Raw genomic sequence first — 7348 nt, forward strand, 5'->3', positions numbered from 1 at the left:
CGGTTAGAATTGTGACAGTTTAAGATGAAAGGATTTTCTCTGTTATACATTAGTTATGAAAGACAAAGTCAAAGTATATGAGACCAATAAAGAGATGTATTGGTGAAAAGCAGATACAGCTTTAGTCGGAGGTCACTGCAAACACGTTTCTATACTCCTTATATGGCCATGGTTCCCCCCATTTCTAGTCAGGCGTGCAGAAGTGAATTCTATACATACTATACTATATCCACTACTGCTGCACTATTGGATTTTTCCATTGGCCAGACATTTTTCATTCTGAAACAGACTTGACTAAACTTTTTAAACAATGTTTAAATGTGATTTTAAATGCATTAAAAAATGCATATTATCCATAATAATAAATTCTAGGTGAATTAATTATCAAAAGGAAGACTTCAATGTATAGATAAAATATTTGACATTTGTACGGTTTCATTATATTGGAACACAATGAACCTGCATGGCGAACAGGATGTCAAAGATCCAGACTTTAAATGAATCAGCGCTGGTTATTTTTTATACAACATTAAAATGAACTTAGTTTAAACCGCAGCAGTATAAATTTACACAAAGGCAAAGATGGCAAGGTTTGCTCTTATCAGCAGCCACCCCCCCCCCCCCCTTCAAAAACATGCATCCGCTCTCTGCTTTGCATTCTTCACATCAAATCAGATTCCTCATGCCTGTCCTTTATCTCCACAATGTGCTTTGAGAGCAGCACAAACATGTCGCTGAGGAAACTGTGAGGAGCTTCACACTGTGTGAGGCCAGCTTCTTTGGTCAAAATAAATAATTTGCATTTTTTGCGTTTCCCTCTCAGGGCTGAGCTTGGCCTTATCAAGACTCTTGCTTATCTCTTTGTTTGTTATTCACCAATGCAGGCTCTTCCTGGAACACAGGCCAGTGCGCATGTGCGCGCTGGGAGCATGCTTTGGAGACGTACGTAGGCTCAGATCAAGGCGGCCTCAAATTGAGTGAGCTTGATAAGTGCTGGGCAAGAGCGTGGCTCCAGCGGAGGGTGCCAGGATGGCTCACACTGCGCTCTGGCAGGCGGCACAGACATGGCTGATAGGAAGCCAGGACTGTGGCCGGGCCATTTCAGAGCGACAAGAAGACGGCACAGGCCCACAAAACCCTCTGCCACCCCTCCAAGAACAGCTCCATTCACCTCAAAACCCTCTGCCACCCCTCCAAGAACAGCTCCATTCACTTCAAAACCCTCTGCCACCCCTCCAAGAACAGCTCCATTCACCTCAAAACCCTCTGCCACCCCTCCAAGAACAGCTCCATTCACCTCAAAACCCTCTGCCACCCCTCCAAGAACAGCTCCATTCACTTCAAAACCCTCTGCCACCCCTCCAAGAACAGCTCCATTCACCTCAAAACCCTCTGCCACCCCTCCAAGAACAGCTTCATTCACCTCAAAACCCTCTGCCACCCCTCCAAGAACAGCTCCATTCACCTCAAAACCCTCTGCCCCCCCTCCAAGAACAAAACTCTCTGCCACCCCTCCAAGAACAAAACCCTCTGCCACCCCTCCAAGAACAAAACCCTCTGCCACCCCTCCAAGAACAAAACCCTCTGCCACCCCTCCAAGAACAAAACCCTCTGCCCCCCCTCCAAGAACAAAACCCTCTGCCACCCCTCCAAGAACAAAACCCTCTGCCCCCCCTCCAAGAACAAAACTCTCTGCCACCCCTCCAAGAACAAAACCCTCTGCCACCCCTCCAAGAACAAAACCCTCTGCCACCCCTCCAAGAACAAAACCCTCTGCCACCCCTCCAAGAACAAAACCCTCTGCCCCCCCTCCAAGAACAAAACCCTCTGCCACCCCTCCAAGAACAAAACCCTCTGCCACCCAGTGTTGGGGGTAACTCATTACAAAAGTAACATATTACATGTAATATATTACTTTTAGCAGTAACTCAGTAATATAACTTATTACTTATAGGATTTCAGTAATATTATGCCAGTTACTTTGTCAAGTAACTCAAGCTACAAATTGAGTTTATTTTTATTTTTATCAAAGCACATATTTAAAAAAGATACAATCATCCCATAATCAAACTGTGTTTTTATGCAAATAACCACTATAGATGACAATAACAAAGGAAAAGAGTAAGATTTAGAATTTAGAATTGTTTACACTGACTTCAAGGCGGCTGAAATTAGTTTTCGGGATGGTTCCGGCCGGGGCAGCGATGCCATTCTGCTGCTGCTGTTGTTTTGGTCAAAGTAATGCAAAAGTAGTGTAATAAGTAATGAGTTACTCTACACAGACAGTAATATTGTAAAGTAACTCATTACTTTCAAAGTAAAAAGTAACTAGTAATAGGTAGTATATTACATTTTGAAAGTAACTTGCCCAACACTGCTGCCACCCCTCCAAGAACAAAACCCTCTGCCACCCCTCCAAGAACAGCTCAATTCACCGGCAGGCGAGCCGGGCGCTGACGAGCCGCTGACGAGCGCAGCTCCAGATGACTGCAAGAGTTCTGTACAGGCAAAACAATCGCCGCTTTAAGGAGCTTGGTGATGGAAGGCCAGTACCAAAGCTTTAGCCTAAAACCTAATTGTTGAGTTTTTGCCAATTGAGCATTTGCCAATAGCCACTGCCTGTGTTGGAGTCGAGTCGAGTCGTACGCAAGTCTAAGTCCTGGGCACACACGACTTGGACTTGAGCACTGATGACTTGGACTAGGACTTGGGAGTATTCATGCATTCAGCCACGGAGGTTCTTAGACGAGGACTCAGACTTGTTAGCTGATAAAAAAACTTTTCCTTTGTTTGTTTTTGGAAATAGGCCCTGAAAAATATATTGATAGCTATATTGATACCTTACCTTACCTTAACTCATTGAGTGCCAGCCACTTTTGGAGAACGGACGCTCCCAGTGCCAGAGTTTCAGAGCGTTTTCAGTGATTTCTCGAGGCCCACAGAATATTGTGTGATATTACTATGTAAACACCGAACACGCACAAAGAACGAGGAGACTCTATTGTATCATCAGCAAAAAAAAGTTTATTGATACCATTTTCCGTTCTTTAGTTATCAGCCGGAGAAGATAGGTTGTTTTCAGCAAAAACAGACGTTTCAAATTAGAAGCTGAGATATTCAGCCTTTTGTGAAATGAAGCATTTCAAGCACATTCACTGACTCTGAAGCTAATATTTTCTGATGTAGTGACGTGGTGTAGTTGTGTGGTGCCCTGCGTGCCCCCCCCCCCCTCCCCCCCCCCTCAGCTGCAAACTCCTCCCCACACTAACACACAGCCTCACGCACCCAGCGTCTATTTTCGGAGCGCTCCGTTTTTGTGCGCCGGCTCCCAGCGCAACACCGAAAACCAAACCGGACTGCTGAGAATGGTTTGGCCCTTCGGCGTCGGGTGCTGCTTTTCTGGCGGCTAATCGTGTGGAGAAACTATGCAGCAAAGACAGAGGGGCTCAGTTGTGGGTGCGGATTGACTGCTGTTCGCAGCTAACGTTAGCTCCAGCCAGAGCAATCTATATGGCTCTGGCTGCAGCATGCATCGGTTTCTCTTTCATCACGGCTTTTTCCTGCTGTTTTCCTGACCTTTCTCTAATCTGGAGAGCACTGTCGCCACCTAATGGGTCCGTAAAATAGGTTATACACCTTCAATAGCTACAATATTTGTACAGGAGATGCATGAGGCTTTGATCCACGTCCCACCGTCAAAAAACGCATTTGACGCCGATCGACGTCATTGGCACTCAATGAGTTAATACATTATTTAATTTCATGCAAGGGCAGGCACGCGTGTTACACCTACACATTCACGCTCATGTTCAGTAACATGAGCGGACTCCTGACTTGGACTCGAGGTACTGTATAGTGACTTAACTACAACACTGGCCATGTCAAGGTATAGTGACTTAACTACAAAACTGGCCATGTCAAGGTATAGTGACTTAACTACAAAACTGGCCATGTCGAGGTATAGTGACTTAACTACAAAACTGGCCATGTCGAGGTATAGTGACTTAACTACAACACTGGCCATGTCGCGGCATAGTGACTTAACTACAACACTGGCCATGTCAAGGTATAGTGACTTAACTACAAAACTGGCCATGTCAAGGTATAGTGACTTAACTACAACACTGGCCATGTCAAGGTATAGTGACTTAACTACAACACTGGCCATGTCAAGGTATAGTGACTTAACTACAACACTGGCCATGTCGAGGTATAGTGACTTAACTACAAAACTGGCCATGTCAAGGTATAGTGACTTAACTACAAAACTGGCCATGTCGAGGTATAGTGACTTAACTACAACACTGGCCATGTCGCGGCATAGTGACTTAACTACAACACTGGCCATGTCAAGGTATAGTGACTTAACTACAAAACTGGCCATGTCAAGGTATAGTGACTTAACTACAACACTGGCCATGTCAAGGTATAGTGACTTAACTACAACACTGGCCATGTCAAGGTATAGTGACTTAACTACAACACTGGCCATGTCGAGGTATAGTGACTTAACTACAACACTGGCCATGTCAAGGTATAGTGACTTAACTACAACACTGGCCATGTCAAGGTATAGTGACTTAACTACAACACTGGCCATGTCGCGGCATAGTGACTTAACTACAACACTGGCCATGTCGAGGTATAGTGACTTAACTACAACACTGGCCATGTCAAGGTATAGTGACTTAACTACAACACTGGCCATGTTGCGGCATAGTGACTTAACTACAACACTGGCCATGTCGCGGCATAGTGACTTAACTACAAAACTGGCCATGTCGAGGTATAGTGACTTAACTACAACACTGGCCGTGTCGAGGTATAGTGACTTAACTACAACACTGGCCATGTCGAGGTATAGTGACTTAACTACAACACTGGCCATGTCGAGGTATAGTGACTTAACTACAACACTGGCCATGTCGAGGTATAGTGACTTAACTACAACACTGGCCATGTCGAGGTATAGTGACTTAACTACAAAACTGGCCATGTTGAGGTATAGTGACTTAACTACAAAACTGGCCATGTTGAGGTATAGTGACTTAACTACAAAACTGGCCATGTTGAGGTATAGTGACTTAACTACAAAACTGGCCATGTCGCGGCATAGTGACTTAACTACAAAACTGGCCATGTCGAGGTATAGTGACTTAACTACAACACTGGCCATGTCGAGGTATAGTGACTTAACTACAACACTGGCCATGTCGAGGTATAGTGACTTAACTACAACACTGGCCATGTCGCGGCATAGTGACTTAACTACAAAACTGGCCATGTCGAGGTATAGTGACTTAACTACAAAACTGGCCATGTCGAGGTATAGTGACTTAACTACAAAACTGGCCATGTCGCGGCATAGTGACTTAACTACTACACTGGCCATGTCGAGGTATAGTGACTTAACTACAACACTGGCCATGTTGAGGTATAGTGACTTAACTACAACACTGGCCATGTTGAGGTATAGTGACTTAACTACAACACTGGCCATGTTGAGGTATAGTGACAACTACAACACTGGCCATGTCGCGGCATAGTGACTTAACTACAAAACTGGCCATGTCGCGGCATAGTGACTTAACTACAAAACTGGCCATGTCGAGGTATAGTGACTTAACTACAACACTGGCCATGTCGAGGTATAGTGACTTAACTACAAAACTGGCCATGTCGAGGTATAGTGACTTAACTACAACACTGGCCATGTCGCGGCATAGTGACTTAACTACAAAACTGGCCATGTCGAGGTATAGTGACTTAACTACAACACTGGCCATGTCGCGGCATAGTGACTTAACTACAACACTGGCCATGTCGCGGCATAGTGACTTAACTACAAAACTGGCCATGTCGAGGTATAGTGACTTAACTACAACACTGGCCATGTCGAGGTATAGTGACTTAACTACAACACTGGCCATGTCGAGGTATAGTGACTTAACTACAACACTGGCCATTGACCAATATAATATAACAAGTTTCCGTATGTCATGGTCACTATACTGTAGTGCTAAGAGACGGGGGGAGCAAGACAATGTCAACTGTTCTGACCACACAGTACATACAGTAACAGAGGTCAAAAGAGCTGAGGCACAGTTTCATCGAGAAGGAGTCAGAAGGTTTCGACAGGGTAAAAAGAGAAGCCTTCCATTGTGCTACTTTTCACGGTAGATTTTGTGTTCTTTTGTAATGCTGGCTTGCCTACAGTGGTTTCCTGGCTTATGGCCATTTGCAGTCTGATAACTGCCTGCTTGCTAGCCTAATGTCATGGAGACAACAAGGGAATGAAAGGAAACATGCCTAGACAATGCGTAGCAAAAGTACACATCCCAACAGATGCAATGGAGAAAAAGAGGAAACAGGGTTACACTACAGGGACTTTGTGTAACACTGATCTAACTGGCTTTGACAAGTCTGTCAGACCTCTGTGAGGAATGTTGCTTTCTCATTTAGGGTAAAACACCCCCGGAGTGAAGGGGTATCAATATCACAAGGGAGATATATTCCTCTTTTGTCTGGATTTGCTGTAGTGAGGTGATGGTTAGTGTGCTGGTCTGTGGGCCAGCTGGGACACATCTCAGTCCACCGCACTCGCACACGCGCCCGCCGCACCCGCACGCACACATGCAGTCACACACACACACACACACACACACACACACACACACACACACACACACACACACACACACAAACACACGCACACACACTGAAGCTTGCTCTACGCTGCTCACTATCTTTCAACAACAAGCTGAGCAGGGACCAGACGGAAAGAGGGCCTATTTGTGCAGGAAGATAAATACACTTGTGCAGCCAGTCCTGTCCCCTCCAGATTAGAGCAACACAATAATGAACATGAGCACTGGTGGAAGGGCAGAAGAAAGCAAGGCTAAAAAGGACAGAGAAACAGCCTGGTACTGAGACACACACATGCACATGCACATGCACATGCACACGCACACGCACACGCACACACACACACACACACACACACACACACACACACACACACACACACACACACACACACACACACACACACACACACACACACACACACACACACACATCCACACACATCAGGTCATGGTCACTTTTCTGGACATTACATACTGTGTAGACTCTATCGTATGTAATGTGCTGTACACAGTCTCTACAGTGTAGAAACTTACATTAATTCCCTAGAGATGTACCCTAAAGGCTAATGTACACCGCCTCCGGAACAAATGTGGTACGGCTCCGGTACGGCTGCGAACAGACCCACACTCGGACGGGGCTTGTCCCGTTACGAGAGTTTTTTTTACTCATGTAATCTGTCAGGCGGATGCGGATCCGACAA

The sequence above is a fragment of the Poromitra crassiceps genome (assembly GCF_964638095.1).
Source record: "Poromitra crassiceps genome assembly, chromosome: 1".
Taxonomy (NCBI): domain Eukaryota; kingdom Metazoa; phylum Chordata; class Actinopteri; order Beryciformes; family Melamphaidae; genus Poromitra; species Poromitra crassiceps.